The sequence below is a fragment of the Macaca nemestrina genome, chromosome 8, assembly GCF_043159975.1.
Source record: "Macaca nemestrina isolate mMacNem1 chromosome 8, mMacNem.hap1, whole genome shotgun sequence".
In the NCBI taxonomy this organism is placed as follows: Eukaryota; Metazoa; Chordata; class Mammalia; order Primates; family Cercopithecidae; genus Macaca; species Macaca nemestrina.
In genome coordinates, this window is record NC_092132.1 from 142,740,189 (window position 1) to 142,762,324 (window position 22,136).

General features: G+C 46.2%; 1 protein-coding gene across 6 annotated transcripts in view; it reads right to left on the minus strand.

Annotated features, from left to right (window-relative positions):
• The window catches only part of PRAG1 (PEAK1 related, kinase-activating pseudokinase 1), a 103,593-nt gene that overhangs the window by 62,161 nt on the left and 19,296 nt on the right, over positions 1-22,136 (minus strand). Inside the window, exon 1 of one of the 6 annotated variants that reach the window (XM_011757297.3) lies at positions 3,539-3,693. The exons of the other annotated variants lie outside the window; for them this stretch is intronic. The gene's annotated coding sequence lies outside the window, so the exon portion shown is untranslated. Of the gene's footprint in view, positions 1-3,538; positions 3,694-22,136 lie in introns of those variants that run through there. 6 annotated transcript variants of the gene reach the window in all.

Genomic DNA, 22,136 nt, shown 5'->3' on the forward strand with positions numbered 1-22,136 from the left:
CATAAGGATCTGCCTGAAGTTTGATAATCTCTAAACTGTCAACAGGACTAACCAAGTGGAATGAGCCTGGTAACCCCAAAATCATTCCAGAGTGTTTGCGGGAAGTGCTCTCTCTTATCTCCACGCTCACAGACAGGGGCGTTCATTCAACAAGTGCTGAAGCTATATGTGCCTCTTTTCCCTCCAAAGTGAAAAATGGGTTGGGGCCGGGCGTGGCGGCTCACACCTGTAATCCCAGCACTTTGGGAGGCCAAGGTGGGTGGATCACCTGAGGTCAGGGGTTCGAGACCAGCCTGACCTACATGGAGAAACCCCATCTCCACTAAAAATGCTGGGCGTGGTGGTGCATGCCTGTAATCTCAGCTACTCGGGAGGTTGAGGCAGGAGAATCGAGGCAGGAGAATCGAGGCAGGAGAATCGCTTGAACTCAGGAGGCGGAGGTCGTGGTGAGCCAAGATTGCGCCACTGCACTCCAACCTGGACAACAAGAGGGAAATCTCTTTCTCAAAAAAAAAATGGGTTGGAAGTGGTGGCTCACACCTATAATCCCACCACTTTGGGAGGCCAAGGCAGGAGGACCGCTTGAGCCCAGGAGTTTGAGAACAGCCTGGGCAACACAGAGATACCCTGTCTTTACAAAAATAATAATTATAAAAAAAATTATCCAGGTGTTGGAGTGCATGCCTATGGTCCCAGTTACTTGGGAGACTGAAGTAGGAGGATTGCCTGAGCCCTGATCACACCACTGTACTCTGGCCTGGGTGACAAGAGTGAGACCCTGTCTAAAAAACAAAACAAAACGAAAGTTAAGAATAAAGCCCACTGCATCTTTACAGTAAATAAATCATCTGAAATAAAAGAAAAGTATCTTTTAGCAATCATCGTTAGGGTCTCACAGGTCCTTTTCTTTAAGAAGACTGTTAGCTAGGTTCTTCTCCTCCTCCAAATACGCCCAAGTAGCAGGTTCCTTCTTTGCCAAGTTCTCCAGAAGAGGTCACACTGGGCTTCAACACGCTGAGGAAACAGCCAGGTTTTATAATCTCAGGCCACAGAGAACTATAGGCTTGTTGCTAAGTTTTGGGAGGCGGAAAAAGCAGAGGAAGTATTCTAGCCTTCAGGAACAGGCAGTAGGTTCCTTCCTGGGAAGCTGATGGGTGAACACTGCCTACACCTTCTAGGCCACAGAAAGGACACTATCCAGCCCACCTCCACTGCAGGCAGAGGCTCCCATGCCTGCTCCATGGGATGGAGGAAGACAGCTTGGAAACCAGCCCTGTGTGGGCTCTGCAAGTTCCCACAGCTCCTCCTGACAAGGGGCTATCTGAGGAGGTGGGGGCCCAACCACTTCCTCAGGGGCTACCACAGATTCACAAAGCAGCAGTTTTGCTTGGCGACATGTTGCCTTCTCAACAGGCAAGTAAGAACACAAACTTGTTATTGGGGAAGGGGCGACATTGGTACCACAGGCCCTACTTTCTAAGATTCCCCAACGTTTGCACAGCCCTGGGAGTGTGGAAGGATCTGGATTGCTAGCATGGGGGAAGTTTCCTTGAGAATGTCTCACCAGTTTACGAGCACTCTCCGCTCTGAAATTTCAGAGCATCCTCAGCTCTGAAACTCTTGGATGTTTAGACATGCAACTTTCATCACACGACTGCCGGGGATGGACGCAAAGATTTTTAAAGGGAAGTCATTGAATAAGAAGAGAACAAACGAAGCCCTGGGCTTCCCACTGTCATTGACTCACTGCATCCTGTTAAAACTGGTTTCTCAGTCACAGCAAACAGAATTTACCACCGCATGCAGCCAAAAAAAAAAAAAAAAAAAAAAAAAAAGGCTGTTTTCCCGTTGCACTTCTGTGCTTGCTTGGAATTATCTCCTATTTGTTTTAAGTAAAAGATGGTGAGAAACACAAGTGGCACGAAGCCTTGCCTTGCCTCGCCTTGCCTGGTGCAGCAGTGCCAGCTCTCCACAGCATGGGGAAGGCACTTCCCAGCCCACATTCCTTACCTCTGAGGGGAGGCGGCCCCCAGAATTATGCAAATCCCCCCATTTCAGTAGGAGGCTGCAGTGTCAGATTCAAAAAAAGAGCTCAGCATTCTTTCTGATCCAAGTCATGAAAAAAATGTCTTTGCCTCTGCAAACTGCTGCACTAGATTTGTGGCTACAGTTTGCAAGACTGAAGCTGTCAGATACACTCCCACCCCATTTCAAAAAAGAATCTGAAGAATCAAGGTGGCCAGACCTATAAGATTAAATATTTTGGCCCAAAATACCCCCTCAGACTTACATCAGAAGTTGCTTATGCCTTATCCTGAAGTGACAGAATTCCAGAAAACATTCACCTAAATTTTTTTTTTCTACATTTACAGTGAAATGAATGCAACACCAGAAAAAGGAAAGAAATGTGTGTGGAAAGTGTCTGAACTTCAGCACACTCCACTGGCCAGGGTTGACCAGGCAGAAAGGAGAAAGTGACAACTTTACCACCCGCTAGCCCCCTGCCTCCCCACTCACACAGAGTGTAAATTATGATATTCACCCAACTTTTCCTTTTCTTTTTTCTTCCTCCAGTGCTGTGGAATCTAATCTCAGAGGGAGGAATGCGGTTTTGCACCCACTACAGTCGAAACCAACCAGACCTCAGGAGAGCAAAATAACTGCGGAATTCCCTAGGGCTTCCTGTCAAATTTCCTTCTCAGAAAGGGAAGGGGGAGAGAAGTTGTTCAGGATAGTTCAGGCCAGTGATCAGGAAAGCCTTCTGAACCTGACTCCGGACTGAATGCATGGCAAAACTCCTCGTCCCTAGACCATTGGGTTTTGCTGTCGGCTCTGCAAAACCATGTGCAGGGTGAGCTTACTTGAGAGAAACGCACACACCGTGAGCTGGCGCTCTCCACTGCGAATGCCCGGCCGCCTCCATGCCCAGCAGAGGATTCTGCGTTCTAAGTGTGTGTGTCCCCGGATACCAGCAAAGGTTAAGAACGTGCTCACAGCATGCGTTTCAGAGGGCTCAGCCAGGGCTTGGGGGAAAGGGCATCATCTCGTTGCCTCTGGAGCCCCGCTGCTGCATACCTGGGAGCTACCCTGGACCCCCAAACCATCCCCCCGGGTCCTGGTCCCAGCAGCCAGGCGGCCTTCCGTCTCCGCCCCTTGACAATACTCTATCGGTGGAAAGCAGTCCTCAAAGCGCTTCAGTCTCCCGCCGCAAACAGAGCAGCGAGACCAGAGAAACCATCCTAACAGTCGGTCCTCCCTCCTGGAACTCGTAGGAAAGTTTCCCCGTTTTAAAGAGCGCGATTCTCGAATGGATCGACAACACCCTCCAGCTCCCCGGTCCTCCCGGCCGGGCGCCTCCCTGCACCTCGGGCACCACCCCGGGCTCACGCGGCCCCGGCGCTACCCACTCCCCGAGTGGCCGCCTGTCACCCCAGGGGTCGCCTGCTCGGCGATCGCAGCGCCCCTCCAAAGCTCCCCTCTGCGACCACGCTCGCCAGACAAAAAGAGGCCGAATTTGGAGAGCGCGTCGCGGGCTCACCTCGGGGCTGCGCTTCCTCTGCCCCTCCGTCGGTCTCCAAGCCGCCCGCCGCCCGGCCGGAGCATTGTTCGCTGAAGGTCTGCGCGCGGTGCGTGCCCGGCCGCTGGCGGGTGGCGTCTGCCTGGGCCCGGCGGCCGGGTGGCAGCTGCGAGCGCGGCTCCGCCCCCTCCGCCTCCGGTGACGCCGCCCGCCCCGGCTCTCGCCGCACCTCCGCAGTCCCTGCCGCCGCCCGGCCCCGCCTGGACCGCGCGCCCCGCCGCCCGGCTCGCGCCTGCCGCTTCCACCCGGCGGGCTCCTACTCCCAGGGCCCCGACTCCTTCAAAGTCTCCACGCCCCGGGCCTCCCTCTCTTGCCCACCCTCCCGCCCCCGACCGCCAGGCTCCGCCCCCAGCCCCAGACTTGGTGCTGGCTGACCCCGGAGCTCAGCACCCGTTTGCACCCGCTCCTCAGTGGGGACCCTGCACAGCCCTGCAGAGGCGAGCTCTAGCGTTCCAATCCTCCTTTGGCCACCATGCATGTATAGGTGCCCGGCATCGCTTCATTCAGCCGGCCCTGCGGGACCCTGGGAAGAGAGGGAGAAGAAAGGGGAAACGAGGAAGTGAGGGGTCGGGAGTGGAATACCAGGTCAGGGTCCGAGGCGGGCTCTGAAAGCCACGTGAGCACAGCGAGCCTCAGCTCCCCCTACCCCTGGGAAGAGGGTGGCGCTGGAGGGAGCAGGGCTGGGAGTCCTGGTGGCGGGTTCCAGGTTCCGCTTAGTCCCTGGACTGCAGGCCTCTGCCAAATTGTTTGACCTCTTTGAACTTTAGTTTTCTGGATGTAGAATGCAAGCGTTGCACTGCAGGGAGCTGGCCTTCTATCATGCTGGGACATCCAAGTCTTCCGCAGCCCAGTAATACACCTGTGTTTACACCGTTTCCAGTAAGTGAGTCATTCACTGAGATAGAACGAGTTCGAGATAGTCCTTGAGCTAAAAACTCTTTTAACTGGGAGTATAATAGCTTAAGACCCAGTCAGTACTGTAGCTTGACCTGGGTGTTTACTCGGGGAGCCAGGGCTACGGTCACCTCCTAGGGCCATGCCAGGTGGGTAGAATTCAGTGAAATGGAACAGGAAGAGGACCCTACTTCCCCCAAAAAATGCAACACCAGCGGCTTCTCTCACCCTTTCCCCCCTCCCCAGAAAGGCAGTTTATTGTGACTCTAATGAAGGTCCTCTGCCAGTGAGCCTGCGAGCCCCCACCTGCTGAGAGGAGGAAGATGGGCCCCCACCCCCACCCCTAGATCCCTGGCTCTCCTCCTTGCTGCTGTGGGTGTGAACAGAGAGGGAAGATGTGTATTTGAGGTTTGGCTTCTGCGTGAGGAAAGGGAAAAAAGGATCCAGGGAATGCTTCCTCATGTTCCAGTGACACCCATTCCTCCTAAGAGGATAGAATCTGGGGGAAGCTGTAGAGGGATGGGAATGCAATAGACATTCCTTAACGACCTACCCAGCGCTAAGCAACCCTATGAGGAGAGCATCATTATCCCCATTCTACAGATAGGAAAACTGAGGCTCAGGAGGCCGCACAATTTGCCAGGGTTCCTCAGTTGAAAAGTAGTAGTACTAAGGTAGGAACCAAAGGCTGTCTGGCTTTGCTGGTAGGCAAGTCTACTCTGCCACTCCGCCCTCGCCAAGTGCAAGTAGTCCAGCCCTATTCTTCTCTCTTCCTAAGTGAAGAGAAATCATTTGAACAAATACTGGCCGGGCGCGGTGGCTCACACCTGTAATCCCAGCACTTTGGGAGGCCAAGGCGGGCAGATCACCTGAGGTCAGGAGTTCAAGACTAGCCTGGGCAACATGGTGAAACCCCATCTCTACTAAAAATACAAAAATTAGTCTAGTGTGGTGATGGGTGCCTGTAATCCTGACTATTCGGGAGGCTGAGCCAGGAGACTCGCTTGAACCCAGGAGGTGGAGGTTGCAATGAGCTGAGATCATGCCACTACACTCCAGCTTGGGTGACAGAGCAAGATCCTATCTTTGGTTACACTTCATCAGCATCCGATAGAGCTGAAGGATCCAGACCCTACCAAGACTCAAGAGGGGAAGGTGTTGATAAACAGGTAGGTACAAAGTGGTCTGCACTGGAGAAATACAAAAGTGGTTTCAGAAAGTATGCAATTCATTCACACTGGGAGAGGGCAAACTAAGATGTTTGAGAAGTTCCTGGTTCTTGGGATTCAGGCTAAATGTTTCACTTCTTTCTCTGTAAGAGAGACACTGACCTCACAGAATAAAGGCCATGCTGAATACATAAAAGAGGCACTTACTTTTGCACTTTATTTTCTTCTCTTTACCCAATTTATTCTTTTTTTTTTTTTTTTTTTTTTGAGATGGAGTTTCACTCTTTCGATCATGCTGGAGTGAAGTGGCAAGATCTTGGCTCACTGCAGCCTCCACTCCCCGGGTTCAAGCCATTCTCCTGCCTCAACCTCCTGAGTAGCTGGGATTACAGGCGCCCACCACCATGCCTTGCTAATTTTTCTGTTTTTAGTAGACAGGGTTTCACCATGTTGGCTGGGCTGGTCTTGAACTCCGGACCTCAAGTGATCTGCCTGCCTCAGCCTCCCAAAGTGCTAGGATTACAAGTGTGAGCCACCGTGCCCGGCCTCGGATTTATTCTTTTTTTTTTTTTTTTTTTGAGACAGAGTCTTGCTCTGTCACCCAGGCTGGAGTGCAGTGGCGGGATCTCAGCTCACTGCAAGCTCCGCCTCCCCGGTTCACGCCATTCTCCTGCCTCAGCCTCCTGAGTAGCTGGGACTACAGGCGCCCGCCACCTCGCCCGGCTAGTTTTTTTATATTTTTTAGTAGAGACAGGGTTTCACCATGTTAGCCAGAATGGTCTCGATCTCCTGACCTCGTGATCCACCCGTCTCGGCCTCCCAAAGTGCTGGGATTACAGGCTTGAGCCACTGCGCCTGGCCTGGATTTATTCTTAATATATGAACAGGCTAGAGAGGATAATTATAAGAAGAGAAAGCCATACTGTGGCAAGACTTGTAGTTCTGTGGCATGGGGCAGTACTTGAAGGGTTAATTCACTGTGTCTACAAAATAAACTCTGTTCTCAAGTGGTTTGCTGTATTCACACAAAACAAATGCATTATACTGTAGTTGCTGACATATAATGTGCATCTTCTTAAAAGCCAGCAACATGGCCATAGAGGTGGCTTCATCTTGCCTAATGAAAAGAATCAAAAAACACTTCAAAGGAGCCACTGAGATGCACATAAAATACCCATACTCTTACGCAGTGCTCTACCAGTGAGTGTTAAGTATATGATATCCTCAGTCAAGCTACGGTAAGCTCATGCATTTTCATAAACAATTCTTGCTTGAACTTCCAAACTGTAGCCTGCAATGCCGTGTAATTTGTGTAGACACAGCATTCTGCTTCTAGCTACTTATCAGCCCATTTTTATGACACTTTTAACTGCATGGTGTGGGCTCCTTGATACAGACCAGACCTTGAAGAAGAGCAATTCCCTGTCAGCGTTTTAGTCCAGCAGCACCATTCTGTACAAGAGCAGTTATATTTTAGGAAATTGGGACAAGAGGTTAAGGCTGGGAGTGCTTTGGGGCGAGTACAGTAAGGTAGTTTGGAATTAGGCAAAATGGCAGGATTAGGAAGGGCATGCCATTACATTATACTGCAAAAATACAAGCTGGGGTTTTCGAGAGGGGTCAGGGAGTATGAAGATCGAGCCGAAGAAATCCCACACATGTTATCTCCCCAGCCAGAGAATACGTCTCAAATAATAGAGACGTGCATCTTACCTAAAAGTGAGAAAGATATTCGGTTTTCTAAATGAATATGTATTGAGTACCTTCTACTTATAAGCACTGCATGAGGTCCTATTGGGAAAAGAAAGACAAGTAAGAGCCAAAAAAAATAAGCTCTATGAGAGGAAGATAAGCCAGGGCAGTGGGGGTTCAAGGGAGAAACAGACAGAAGAAACACAGAAACTGACTTTACAGAGGAGGGGAGCTTTAGAAGATGAGAACGATTTCAATCTGTGGACGATGGGGACTTTCCAGACTGAGACAATAGTATCTGCAAAGGAATGGACGTGGGAGAGGCGGAAGACTTTTCAGAGGTTTTGCATTCTAGCCTGGCTGGATCATGGTTATTGGAGACAGGCCTGGAAACGGAGTGTGGCACTAGAAGAGAAGAACTTGGTTTCCAGGTGAGCCATCAAGAAAGTGTTGACATTTCCGAGCAGCAGAATGACATCACGGAGGCAGTTTTTCATTAGCTTTCTCTGGATCTTGTATCCCAGATGGATTAGGAAGTGGGAGAAGAGATTGGAGACAAGGAGTCTGGCTTAGCATTCCTATCCCTGGTCCAGATGGCAGTTGATGTGTTTTGATAAGGAACATGGCAAGGGAAACAGAAAGAATGGATCGTGTGTGTGCTTTTGAGAGACATGAAGAGGGAGAAATGGGGATTGGTTACTTCACGGATTCACTGTGGGCAATAATCTATTAATGAACAATGGCTTACATTATGGAGCACTTACTCAGCATCAGGCCCTGTGTGCTCAATGATGTACCTGGCTTTTCTCATGTAAGCCTCGCAGAAACACTAGGGTAGGTGCTATTACTGAGGGAGAGGAAGGAATCAAAGGTGACCAGTAGAATTTTAACCCCTAGAGACCAGTGGCACAATGGTATCATTCTTACAAACAGGAAAGTCACAGAATTCAGTTTGTGGTCTCTTGGGTTGGAAGTGTGTAGCCACCATTTGGTGAATGAAGTCGTCCTGCCAGAGTGGTGTTTGGATCCCCCAGAACAAATGAAGGAGTTGGAGGAGTATTGTAAAGAAGGAGCAAAAGTGATAGGAAGAGGCGAAGAATTGGGGGACCCAGGAATGTAGAAGAATATAGAATATAGGAATATAAAAGAGGCCATGAGAAAAAAAAAAGAAGCATGGCCCCTTCGCTTCCAGACTTTTAAAATGCAGAGCAGTCTAAAGAGAGATCTCTTGGGGAGGACAAAAAGGAAAGAGATGCTATCGCAGGAATTCCACCTTCCAGTTAATTGCACGAGCCAGGGAGTGTCTGAGACAAGCTTAAGCTCTTAGTGACTTTGTTTACAGCAGCAGGAGGTTCCAAAGGACCCCACGGAAGAAAAGAATTAGATGGGAGGACAAATGGAATGGATAAGGTAAGCTTGATAGGGATGCCGATACAAAAAAGTATTTTGGCCAGGTGTCGTGGTTCATGTCTGGAATCCCAGCACTTTGGGAGGCCAAGGTGGGAGGGTTGCTTGAGCTCAGGAGTTCAAGACCAGCCTGGCCAACAAGGGGAGACCCTGTCTCTATTAAATTAAAAAATTAGCCAGGCATGGTGGCGTGTGCCTGTAGTCCCAGCTATTCAGGAGGCTGAGGCAGGAGAGTTGCTTGAGCCTGGGAGGTTGAGGCTGCAGTGAGCTATGATTGCGCCTCTGTACTGCAACCTGGGCAAGGGTGAGACCGTGACTCCAAAAAACAAAGCAAAACAAAAGGGAGTATTTCACAAGGGGAGGAGGGCAACTGCAGATGGGAGAGGTTGGTGCCCTGGAAGTCCTGGGCATCTGCTCCCTGAAAACCAGGCTTGAAGCTGAACCTGCCGTCGTGGCAATTTGGGTCCCAAAACCACCATGGAGAGGACTGGGTAGGAAGGGAAGGAAAAAGATCTTTCAAAAACTTGCTGTGATGAGTCCTTCTGGCTTCCTTCTGTCCTGCTAGAAGATAACGTTCTCAGTAAGCCAGTTAGAGCTTGGTCTAGCAAACTCGCACAGCCCCACTCCTCTCTTTCCTCTCAGAGTGATAATTGGCTCTTTCATTTGCCACCCCAAAGCTATCTCTTTCTTCTCTGAGGTGTGGAAATTCACATATCTTATCAGTTAATCCCTGTCCTGTGATTACGGGATCACATCCTCGTGTCCCACCTTTTCTAAGAAAAACATATCCAACATCCCATTCTTCTCAGACGTTAATTCTAGTCAGCACTACACAAGATAAAACATTCTAAATAATTTAGAGTATCATCTTCCAAGCACTGAATAGATTACTTTTTTGCCCAAACTGAAAGCTATTATTTAAATAATAACTGCAGATGTCAGAATCTCAAACCACACAGGACTGAGAGCCAAAGGTTCAAGGTTGTTATGATCTTTCTTTTGTGCTCAAGCACAACAGAGCACAGATGTCAGTGCTGAAGAAGGAAAACACTTCTTTCCCCTTTGATATATGTATTAGTCTGCTCTCACACTGCTAATAAAGACACGCCTGAGACTAGGTGATTTATAGAGGTTTCATGGACTCACAGTTCCGCATGGGGCTGGGGAGCCCTCACAATCATGGCAGAAGGCAAATGAGGAGCAAAGTCATATCTTACATGGCAGCAGACAAAGAGAGCTTATGTAGGAAGCTCCCCTTTATAAAACCATCAGGGCCAGGCCCGATGGTTCACGCCTGTAGTTCCAGCACTTTGGGAGGCCGAGGCGGTGGATCACCTGAGGCCGGGAGTTCGAGACCAGCCTGGCCAACATGACGAAACCTTGTCTCTACTAAAACACCAGGCGTTGTGGTGGGCGCCTATAATCCCAGCTACTCAGGAGGCTGAGACAGGAGAATCGCTTGAACCTGGGAGGCAGAGGTTGCAGTGAGCTGAGATCGCGCCACTGCATTCCAGCCTGGGTGACAGAGCAAGACTCCTCCGTCTGAAAAAAAAAAAAAAAAGTCATCGGATCTCATAACACTTATTCACTATCAGGAGAACAGCATGAGAAAGACCCACCCCCATGATTCGATTACCTCCCACTAGGTCCCTCCCACGACGTGTGGGAATTATGGGAAAAACAATTCAGGATGAGATTTGGATGGGAACACAGCCAAGTCATATCAATATATAGCTATAGGTAGGTGTGCATTCAGTGACAGATACATTGTTAAATTTTTGCAAACCTCATTTTGTCAAAAGGTTACTGTTATGGGCTAAATTGTGTGGCTCCCCCAGTGTAATCCCCCAGAAAATATATCTTGAAGTCCTAACCCCTAATGCTACAGAATGTGACCTCTTAGAAGTAGGGTCTTTACAGATGTAATCAAGTTGAAATGAGGTCATTAGGATGGGCCCTAATCCAATGACTGGTGTCCATCTGTAGAGAGAGATGAAGACAGACATGTAAGGGGAGTGATGCAGCTACAAGCCAAGGAGCACGAAGGACTGCCAACAAACACCAAAAGCTAGGAGAGGCAAGGAAGGCTTCTCCTCTAGGGTCGGCAAAGGGAGCCTGGCCCTGCTGACACGTTGATCTGGGACTTCTAATCCGCAGAACTCTAAGACAATTTATCTTGTTTTAAGCCACGCAGTTTTTGGTACATTGTTATGGTAGCCCTAAAAAACTAATAAAGAGGTCTGGGCATAGTGGCTCATGCCTATAATTTCAGTGCTTTGGGAGGCTGAAGCAGGTGGATTGCTTGAGTCCAGGAGTTTGAGACCAGCCTGGGCAACATGGTGAAACTCCATCTCTACCAAAAATCCAAAAAAAAGCCAGCCAAGAGTAGTGGCACTGCCTGTGGTCCCAACTACTTGGTAGGCTGAGGTAGGAGGATCACTTGAGCCAGGGAGGTGGAGGTTGCAGGGAGTTGAGAATGTGGAGGTTGCAGGGAGCTGAGATCACGCCACTATACTCCAGGACAATAGAGTGAGACCTTGTTTAAGAAAAAACAAAAAAAAAAAATCTAGTAAAGCAGTAAAGGTACCAAAACTAAAGTATGTCAGCCAGGTGCGGTGGCTCACACCTGTAATCCCAGCACTTTGGGAGGCTGAGGCGGACGGATCACGAGGTCAGGAGATCCTGCCTAACATGGCAAACTCTGTCCCTACCAAAAAATACAAAAAAATTAGCCAGGCATGGTGGCGGGTACCTGTAGTCCCAGCTACTCTGGAGGCTGAGGCAGGAGAATGGTGTGAACCTGGGAGGCAGAGTTTGCAGTGAGCCTAGATTGCACCACTGCACTCCACCCTAGGTGACAGAGCGAGACTCCGTCTAAAAAAAAAAAAAAAAATTAAAGTATGCCAATGATTGATATACACTAATGCTCTTAGTTAGAAAGTTAGTATTTTTCCAAAAATCAACTCATAAGAAAGTACATACAGGAGACATGTTAGTGACTGCTACGGATGCAATGCCAGGCAGTTCACTACAGTAGGAAGGTGGGATGTCCCTTCATTCTCTCTGTGGGGGCTTTGATCTGGCCTACAATGAGAAAGGTCATCCTTTTATCTACAACTCCCTCCTTCTCAAATTTTAGGGTCTATGGTCAGGAGAAAGGGCAGGTTCCTTAGTTGAATGGACATGTGCATGATTAGAAACTCTACCTCTACATTCAGAGAGTATGGAGTGAGACACAGCTCAAAGCCCATCAAGAGGCTACTCTCGGTTCACAAACACTTCTAGAGACACTACTAGAGATGCATTAATGGATGGTGGGAACATTAGGGATCATCCAGGTCTGATCCTTCACTTTTTTATTTTTAAATTTAAATTTAAATGTGTTTTTGAGATGGAGTCTCCCTCTGTCACCCAGGCTGGAGTGCAGTGGCGTGATCTCGGCTCACTACAACCTTTGCCTCCTAGGTTCAAGTGATTCTCCTGCCTCAGCCTCCTGAATAGCTGGGATTACAGGTTCCCACCACCACTCCCAGCTAATTTTTGTATTTTCTTTTTAGTGGAGACGGGGGTTTCGCCATGTTAGCCAGGCTGGTCTTGAACTCTTGACCTCAGGTGATCTCCCTGCCTTGGCCTCCCAAAGTGCTGGGATTACAGGCATAAGCCACGATGCCCGGCCCTGATCCTCCACCTTCACAACGCTGTTCTTCAGACTTTTCAAGGTTGTTTGGTTTTAATATGAACTCAGCAATGAGTTAAGAACATGAAAATAAGAAATATTTGAGGAATTAATTCACGACTCCCACTGCTTGGCTTTCTGACTGAGCTGAGGTCAGAATCTAAAAGAAGCAAAGTATTTCACCTTAGGAAGGGTCCCAAAGGGAAAAACTAATCCATCTGAAGAATCTGTTCAGTTACCCCAGAGAAAACCTCTCCATGGTGCGGCCATTTTGGAAAGGCAGTTGGCCAGTTTCATAAAGGTTAAACAGAGATTTGTGGTCTGACCCAGCAGCCCCACTCCTGGGCATCCACCTAAGAGAAATGAAAACATGTCCACACTGAGACTTGCACACAAATATTCATGCCACATTATTTATAACAGCCAAAGAATGGAAGCAACCCAAATGTCCATCGATTGGTGTGAATGAATAAACAATTTGTGATGTACCCACACAATGGAATGCTATTCAGCAATAGCAAATAATGAAATACTGATCCGTGCTACAGCATAGATAAACCTCAAAAGCCTTATGCTAAGTGAAAGAAGCCAGACACAGCCGGGCACGGTGGCTCACGCCTGTAATCCCAGCACTTTGGGAGGCTGAGGCGGGCAGATCACCTGAGGTCAGGAGTTCGAGACCAGCCCGACCAACATGGAGAAACCCTGTCTCCACTAAAAATACAAAATTAGCCAGATGTGGTGGCACATGCCTATAATTCTAGCTACTTGGGAGGCTGAGGTAGGAGAATTGCTTGAACCCGGGAGGCGGAGACCGCAGTGAGCGAAGATCGTGCCATTGCACTCCAGCCTGGGCAACAAGAGTGAAACTTCATCTCAAAATAAATAAACAAATAAATAAATAAATAAAAGAAACCAGACACAAAAGACTACTTATAGTATTATTCCATTATATGAAATATCCAGAAAAGACAAATCTAGAAAGTAGAGTAGTGGTTTCCTAGGGCTGGCAGTGGTAAAGGGATATGGGGCTGGAGATGAACACAAGGAATCCTACTGGAGAATAAAAATGTCCTAAAACTAGATTGTGACAATGATTACAGAACTTGGCAAACTTACTAAAAAGTATTGACTTGTACACTTAAAATGGTTGTACTTAGTTTATATGTAAATTATATTTCAATAACACTGTTTATAAAAAGAGAGAGAATGGGGCCAGGCACAGTGGCTCATGCCTGTAATCCCAGCACTTTGGGAATCCAAGGTGGGAGGATCGCTTGCACCCATCCTAGGCAACATGACGAAACGCCGTCTCTACAAAAAATGCAAAAGTTAGCCTAGAGTGATGGTGCTCACCTATAGTCTCAGCTACTTGGGAGGCTGAGGTGGGAGGATCGCTTGAGCCCAGCTGCAGTGAGCCCTGATCATAACACTATACTCCAGCCTGGAAACAGGGGCGAGGAGAGGAGAGGAGAGGAGAGGAGAGGAGAGGAGAGGAGAGGAGAGGAGAGGGGAGGGTGAGGGGAGGGGAGGGAAGGGAAGGGAAGAGGGAGGGGAGGGGAGGGGAGAAGGGAGGAAGGAAGGAAGGAAGGAAGGAAGGAAGGAAGGAAGGAAGGAAGGAAGGAAGGAAGGAAGGAAGGAAGGAAGGAAAAGGAATATTATTCATGCTTAATATGCTACAACATGGATGAACCTTAAGAATATGCCAAGTGAAATAAGTCAGTCACAAAAGAACACATACTGTATAATTCCACCTAAAGGAAGGACCTAGAGTTGACAAATGTATAGAGATAGAATGTTGGTAGCCAGAGGCTGGAGGAGAGGTGAATAGTGAGAGGGGAGTTCATGTTTAGTGGGTACAGAACTGCAGTTTGGGAAAATGATAAGTGTTCTGGTGATGGTTGCATGTACTAATGAATGCACCAATGTACTGTGCACTTAAATGGTTAAAATGATGAATTTTATTATATTATATACACATGCATGCACACATAATTACAATTAGTTGTAATTGTAGTTAATACAATTAAACTATAATTGTAGAGAGAGAGGCCACATATGTTTCTGTCAGTGAACTTTTTAAAGTTCAGACCTATGGCTGCTTGATAAACTATGGATGAAAAATTGTCACATGTTTTCTTGTGGCTCAATAGTCCCATCCCTGAATGTTGCTTTTCCCTCTGTCCCTTCGGAGGCAGCTGTGTATTTTTGGTTTTACTAGGTCAGTAGGCTTCAGTCCGTCCTGACCTCTGGGTGGTTTTTGTTGACTTCTACCGGAAGGCTTCTGTGTGATGTTACCTCTGAGACCTACATGTGCCAAAATCCAGCTGTGAAAATGTCATGACATGGGCCATCTCTTAGGGCGTTTTACTTGCAAAGGTAAACCGATGCTCTAAATCAAGTTTTCCTGAGGCCTGTTCAGTGGCAGGAAAAGGAAAGTTTCTATTTATCTAAAAAGAATGTGTCATTTGCCATTTTTAATAGTTTTATAAACCTGTTGAAAAATGGTGTTTCTTTGACCTATTCATCCTTGAAATGGAGTGGCCTTCTCTCTTTCCCTTTTTTTTTCCCCTTATGGTTCTTATAAAAAATAGAGCCATAAAACAAGTTTTTTTTTTTTTTTTTTTAAGATAGAGTCTCACTCTGTAGCCCAAGCTGGAGTGCAGTGGTACGATCTCAGCTCACTGCAACCTCCGCCTCCGGGACTCAAGCGATTCTTGTGCCTCAGCCTCCTGAGTAGCGGGAACTACAGGCACACGCCACCACACCCAGCTAATATTTTGTATTTTAGTAGAGACAGGGTTTCACTGTGTTGCCCAGGGTGGTCTCAAACTCCTGAGCTCAGATGATCCACCCACTTCACCTCCCAAAGTGCTGGGATTACAGGCCATGAAAGGATTTTAAGACAATCTTTTGGACTCTTGGAGCATTTTGCTAATAAAAAGCATTGAGGAAATCCCATTTTGATACAGCACAAGTAACTCTGGGAAAACTTATTTCTCTGCATAGTACACCACATGGTAAAACCCCCCAAAAGACATAATTTGCTTCCTCTTTTTGAGTTTCTGAGAGCACTAATTCGGTCATGAGATAGATGTCTGATCCACATGGGATGGAGTGGGACGAGGTGATAGAGGTGAACAAATAAACCTCCCCTTTAGGGCCTGTGGATATATTGAGTCTTCCTTCAATTTCAGATCCATAGTACCTAATTGACATAGATTAGTTATGACCTACCTATGCCAACGCCAGAGCCTTCTACAAACACTAGCTCTTGTTAGCAAATTACTTCTTCCCCAGTCACGGTGCATAGAACTAACATTCTCATTTTGCATCTCAGAAAGTTGAGGCGGGAGGACTAATAGAGTCAAACCAGTCAGTGATCAAACATAGAAGATTGGAAGAAAGTGACTTATTTGTCTTCCAGATCTCCTATTGAAACTCTATAAAGGCACTGCAAAGTGTCACCACTGTTGGGCTTTGTTTAGTCAAAGGATGATCTTGTGGATTTACATTCCTAACTGGTTCTGCTGGGGAAGCCATACAATAATGGCCATGCATGATCGTATGGCCACACCATACAATAATGGTGGCTGAGAGGCTTCCGGAAGGAGACTTGGTAGCATGTCCAGTGGTCACAGAACGTAGCAGGGTCAACAAGTTTTGCAGCCACCAATGAATGGGAGTAGGGAGCACTGTGTCGAGGAAGGAGGAGGGGAGCAAAACTTGGACTAATTTACTGGAAAGCCACAGGCCTTGTTAAGGAGTCTTTAGGATAATAGCCCTTTTGACGGGCTGTTTGGTTTTTTTCTCTTTTAGAAGTAGTAGTCGTGGTTGGCTGGGAGAGAGAGATGGAGAAAGCTGGGTAGGAAGGCGGTCAAAAGACACGTGATGGGACTGATTGACAAACAGGCTTTGTAAGCTGGGCTGCGGGGACACCTGCAGCTTGAGGACAGGCTTGCCCAGCAGGGGTTGTTTGAATGAGAAAACAGCTTCCAAAAAGATGTAGCACAAGAGCATAAAAGGAAAAGAAAAATGCACATTTGGTTTTATCTCGGGATTCTCCTTTAAATGACTCTTTCATTATCTAATATTCTCAACCCTAGGTCAGCATCACAAGATGCATGAAAGAGGGCTCATTGCCAGGGCATGGAGCTGGTGTTTTGATCAAAATGGAATTTGCTTTCAAACAGACATGTATTCACTAATCTCCTTTCTTTTTAAAATAAATAAATAAATAAATAAAACAAACACAAAATCTCTTCCAGCTCAGCTGATTAAGCTCTAGTGGGGATGACAGCAACATTCACTTGCCAGATCCCACAGAGCTAGTGTCCGAAAATGAAAATAAATGTGACTTTTCATATCAATGCATAGTGTTGCTTTGTTTGCAATTCAGTTAAAGAACAGGCATTACAATGCTATTGTACTACAAGAGATGCACATCTCTGGGGCTCTAACACGGTGAAATCTGTGCTCAACAGATTGGCATCAGTATCTTAAGAGAGCCAGAAGGGCACAGTTCTTGGTTCCAAGGAGCTATGTTTGGGTGGGGTGGAAGTGAGGGAGCAAAGAAAAAAAATCCCCATACCTCCCATGGTCAATCAGCTTAGACCAGATCCATTCCAGATGGCTATGTCTCATATTCATTGATATTTCCCACAGTGAACAGAGCCTTGGTAAATAGCAATTGTGTGATCAATTTGTATATATTAAATTCCCACTGAGATAGCTTCGTTACCAGATAAGGTGAACACTTGAATTTTATTTCAGCAGGACTTGGAAGGAATTAGGCAAGGGTGTCATCACTGTCACCTCCTTTGAAACGCCTTCCTGACTCTGGAAACTGAGTTGGATGTTTTTCCTTTTCTTTTCTTTTTTCTTTTCTTTTCTTTTCTTTTCTTTTCTTTTCTTTTCTTTTCTTTCTTTCTCCTTCCTTCCTTCCTTCCTTCCTTTCTTTCTTTTCTTTTCTTTCTTTCTTTCTTTTTCTTTCTTTCCTTCTTTCCTTCTTTCTTTCTTTCTTTCTTTTCTTTCTTTCTTTCTTTCTTTCTTTCTTTCTTTCTTTCTTTCTTTCTTTCTTTCTTTCTTTCTTTCTTTCTTCTTTCTTTCCTTTCTCTCTCCCCTTCTCCCTTTCCCTCTCTCTCTCTCTCTCTCATCTTTCTCTGTTGCCCAGGTTGAAGTGCAGTGGTACAATTATGGATCACTGTAACCCCAACCTCCTGGGCTCCGTGAACCTCTCACCTCAGCCTCCCAAGGAGCTAGGACTACAGGCATGCAACGCCACATTTGGATAATTTAAAAAAAATTTTGGAAGAGACAAGATTTCATTATGTTGCAGAGGCTGGCCTTGAACTCCTGGGCTCAAGTGATCTGCTAGCCTTGGCCTCCCAAAGTGCTGGGATTACAGGTGCAAGTCATCGCACCTGGCCACCCATGCATATCTGATGACACACTGTGACAGGTGCTCTGAAAGGCCAGTGCACTATAAGGTCATAGACCAGGGGGCTTTGTATTCTAGGAAGTCAAGGCAGTTTTCCCTATCAATGGACATTGGAGCTGAGATTCCAAAAATCAGGGTTGACCCCTTGGAGGATGAGACATGGGAAAGAGGCAGAAAATGGGCAAAGGTGTCTGGTCTGTTAATTTCACACTCCTAGAGGATCAAAATATTGATACCTGTGAACTTGGAAGAACTGAATTCCAGTGCTTTTTCTAGTATGTGAGGAGTAGATATCCTCTGGCATCACAGGGATGGGTTTGGAGGGGACACAGACAGTGCCAGGGAGAACGTTAGGGGTCTGCGGGGAGGACACGTGGCTGGAGGACTATGGAGGTAAGTAGGAAGATGCCAGTGGAATACTGGAGCAAAGTGGCCAAGGAGCACTGGGCTGAGAGTCAGGAGAACAGAATTCTGTCCCTGGTTAGCATTCCTATTTTACAGATGAAACAAACAAACAAACAAAAATGGGTTCACAAAGGTTGTGTATTTACCCAAGATATACACCTAGTAGGCGGTGACACTTAGACTAAAATCTAGGCCTGTTTATTCTAGGTCTCTTGACTATACCACACGGCTGGTCTGTAAAACAGAAAGCTTTAAGAAAACAACTGCTGGCCGGGCACAGTGGCTCACGCCTGTAATCCCAGCACTTTGGGAGGCCGAGGTGGGTGGATCACCTGAGGTCGGGAGTTCGAGACCAGCCTGACCAACATAGAGAAACCCCATCTCTAGCTAAAATACAAAATTCACCGGGTGTGGTGGCACATGCCTGTAATCCCACCTACTCAGGAGGCTGAGGCAGGAGAATCGCTTGAACCCAGGAGGCGGAGGTTGAGGTGAGCCGAGATCGGGCCACTGCACTCCAGCCTGGGTAACAAGAGTGAAACTCTGTCTCAGATCTAAATAAAGTATAATATTATGGAATAGTACCTCCTCAACAGAAGAAAAGAAAAAAGAAGAGAAAGAGAGAAAGAAAGGTAAGGTAAGAGAGGAAGTAAAGAAAGAAACATAAAGGATAAAATAAGAGAAAAAATCCTTAATTTTCTCCATACTCTTTTCCCTTTGGAATATGTCCAATTTAATCATTTCTAGAATATTAAAATCCATGTCAGAGTCACCACCAGTAGAGCATTCTGTCACCATCCTGCTGTAAGGGCAATCGCTAGGAGAGACATGGGACTTCTCCGCCCTATCATTATAATGCTTATTTCAGCCAATGTTTCATTATCTGTGCCAACCGCAGGCCAAGCCATGGAGACAGGAACCCCTCCGAGAGTTCAGAACCGTTCTGAGTCATTAGCTCTAATATCCTTGCAGCTCCAAAAGCAGCCGCGATGGAGGTGCCCTGCTCAGCGCCATTCCCTTAAGCATTTCCATGTTACTGTTTTGAGCCTATAGGTAAGAGCTTGGAAAAAACACAAAGCAAATAAACCATTCGCTTTGCACCAAGGCCATACAGCAAGTTCAGTCACCTGGCTGAAATTAGGGTCTCCAGGATACCGGACAATGTCTTGCCCTTTTCTGACTTGTGCCAAATCTTCTTCTGGCTGCTCCAGACACAAAACAAATATACTTTTCCTGAAGGCCTTTTTGGCATTTCCTTAATCCCTAAGCCACAGCGACCAAAGACACCGTTCTTCATGCCAGCATGTGCTTTCCTGCCAGCCTCTGCCACCCGCACACAAGTTTTCTGTTAACGCTTTTGTAAAGAATTTAAGTGTGTTGCCAGTTAAATGAGGTATTAAGGGCCCCGGGGTTTTTAATCTCCGGTTTTCTATTAGAAGAAAGGAATCATGGTAAAAATTGTGCTTTGAAGTTCTATTGGAATTTAAATATTTTCTGCATAAAATGTTGGTACCCTCAACATCAAAAAGTCCAAACATCAACATCAACATAAAACCCCTCATTTTATAAAACAAAAGTTTTAAAAAGTGGAATCCACTTTTTCAGTGGAATAGAGGCTCAGGAGTCACACTGAATCCTCTTATTAGTGATAAATAGTGACAGCCCTTGGGCTCTTGTTGTTGAAAGCGAAAGTTAGTGGAGAAGAAACGGAAAGCAAGTAACCAAAATTAAGATACTCTGATGTGCTACTACATAGAAGAATAAATCATCTAAAAGGACAGCATATTAATAGTACACTTATTTTTAGCCAAATCTACAGTAAAACAATCTTTTCAACACTTATCCCAAATTCTATTGTTTAAGACTTTTCTAGGCCTGGCACGGTGGCTCACACCTGTAATCCCAGCACTTTGGGAGGCCGAAGCTTCCCGATTACCTGAGGTCAGGAGTTCGAGACCAGCCTGGCTAACATTGTAAAACCCTGTCTCTACTAAAAATACAAAATTAGCCGAGTATGGTGATTCATACCTGTAATCCCAGCTACTCGGGAGGCTGAGGCAGGAGAATTGCTTGAACCTGAGAGGCAGAGGTTACAGCAAGCTAAGATCGTGCCACTGCACTCCAGCCTGGGCGACAGAGCAAGGCTCTGTCTCACTATTGTAGAAATGTACAGATTAGAAAGTGAGATTTACAAGGCAATCAAGAGAGACAACAAGGGGGCTTGGTGCGGTGGCTCATGCCTGTAATCCCAGCACTTTGGGATGCTGAAGCGGACAGATCACGAGGTCAGGAGATCCAGACCATCCTGGCTAACACAGTGAAACCCCATCTCTACTAAAAATACAAAAAATTAGCCAGGCGTGGTGGCGTGCGCCTGTAGTCCCAGCTACTCGGGAGGCTGAGGCAGGAGAATGGCATGAACTCAGGAGGCGGAGCTTGCAGTGGGCGACAGAGTGAGACGCCGTATCAAAAAAAAAATATATATATATTTTTATATATATTATATATATTATATATAATATATAATATATATGATATATATAATATATATAATATATAATATATATGATATATATAATATATATAATATGTAATATATATATAATATATATAAAGAGAGATGATACGGTCAGTTTGCATTGGTACACAAATTACTTCAAAGAAAACTGGACACTTCTGAAGGATCAAGTGACCCTTTTTGGGTACTAGGCCATTAGAAAACCTTTCTTTTCAGAAATGCAATCTATGTTCCTTGGAATCTCTAGTTTAAGACGTAACTCAAGAATGACTCCATGGGGTCTTCTCAATGGGGTTAGTAACCTCCAGGGGTAATTTAAGAAAAGGTGTTGCTAATCTTTGTGATGCTTACATGAGTCAGGGTATAGACACATTCCTGGTTTCTCTTAATAACCTACCAGGTGTGTATGAACCATGAGTTTATATTTATGCTTTTTGGAAAAATAAATATATAGTCTGTATCTTTTAAGGTTAAGAAGGTTTTAGAATTTACAGCCTAATAAAAAAGACAAAAAGGCCATAAACGGTGGCTCACACCTGCAATCCCAGCACTTTGGAAGGCCGAGGCGGGTGGATCAGCTGAGGTCAGGAGTTTGAGACCAGTCTTACCAACATGGAGAAACCCCGTCTCTACTAAAAATACAAAAAATTGCTGGCCGTGGTGGTGCGTGCCTGTAGTCACAGCTACTCGGGAGGCTGAGACAGGAGAACTGCTTGAACCCGGGAGGTGGAGGTTGCAGTGAGCCAAAATTGTGCCACTGCACTCCAGCCTGGGCGATGGAGCAAAAAAACAAAAAACAAAAACAAAAAGAAAAGAAAAGAAAAGAAAAAGAATCACAGTAATAAAAAGAAAATAAATAGGTTAAGAAGTACTATAAGGTTTCCACCTACTTTGCAAAGTATTACTGAATTTTATTGAATCCAAATGCTGTCTTTTTCAACCTTCAAAGGGTAATCCTGCTTCCCCTTTGGGGTCCAGGGAAGCAACTCATATTCTCTAATCGCTTCTGTAAGATTTCCTCAAATCTCTCTTGTTCTTCTCTAAGCTTCAGTACATTCTAGATAACATCCCCTTAAACCCGTCACCATTGACGGAATACATTTACCCTTACCAATGGGTATTTCTTCCACATTTTCTATTTTAGTCAGTTCTACCTTTAGAGTTATTTTCACACACACACACACACACACACACACACCATCCCACTTAATTTTATTCATCCTTCAAAGTTCATCTTAGGTCCTTTCTTCCCCTTCTTTCCCCCTTGGTCCAATGCATTCTGAACGTTTATACCATTTACATTAATTTTTTTTTTTTTTTTTTTTTTTGAGATGGAGTGTCACGCTTGTTGCCCAGGC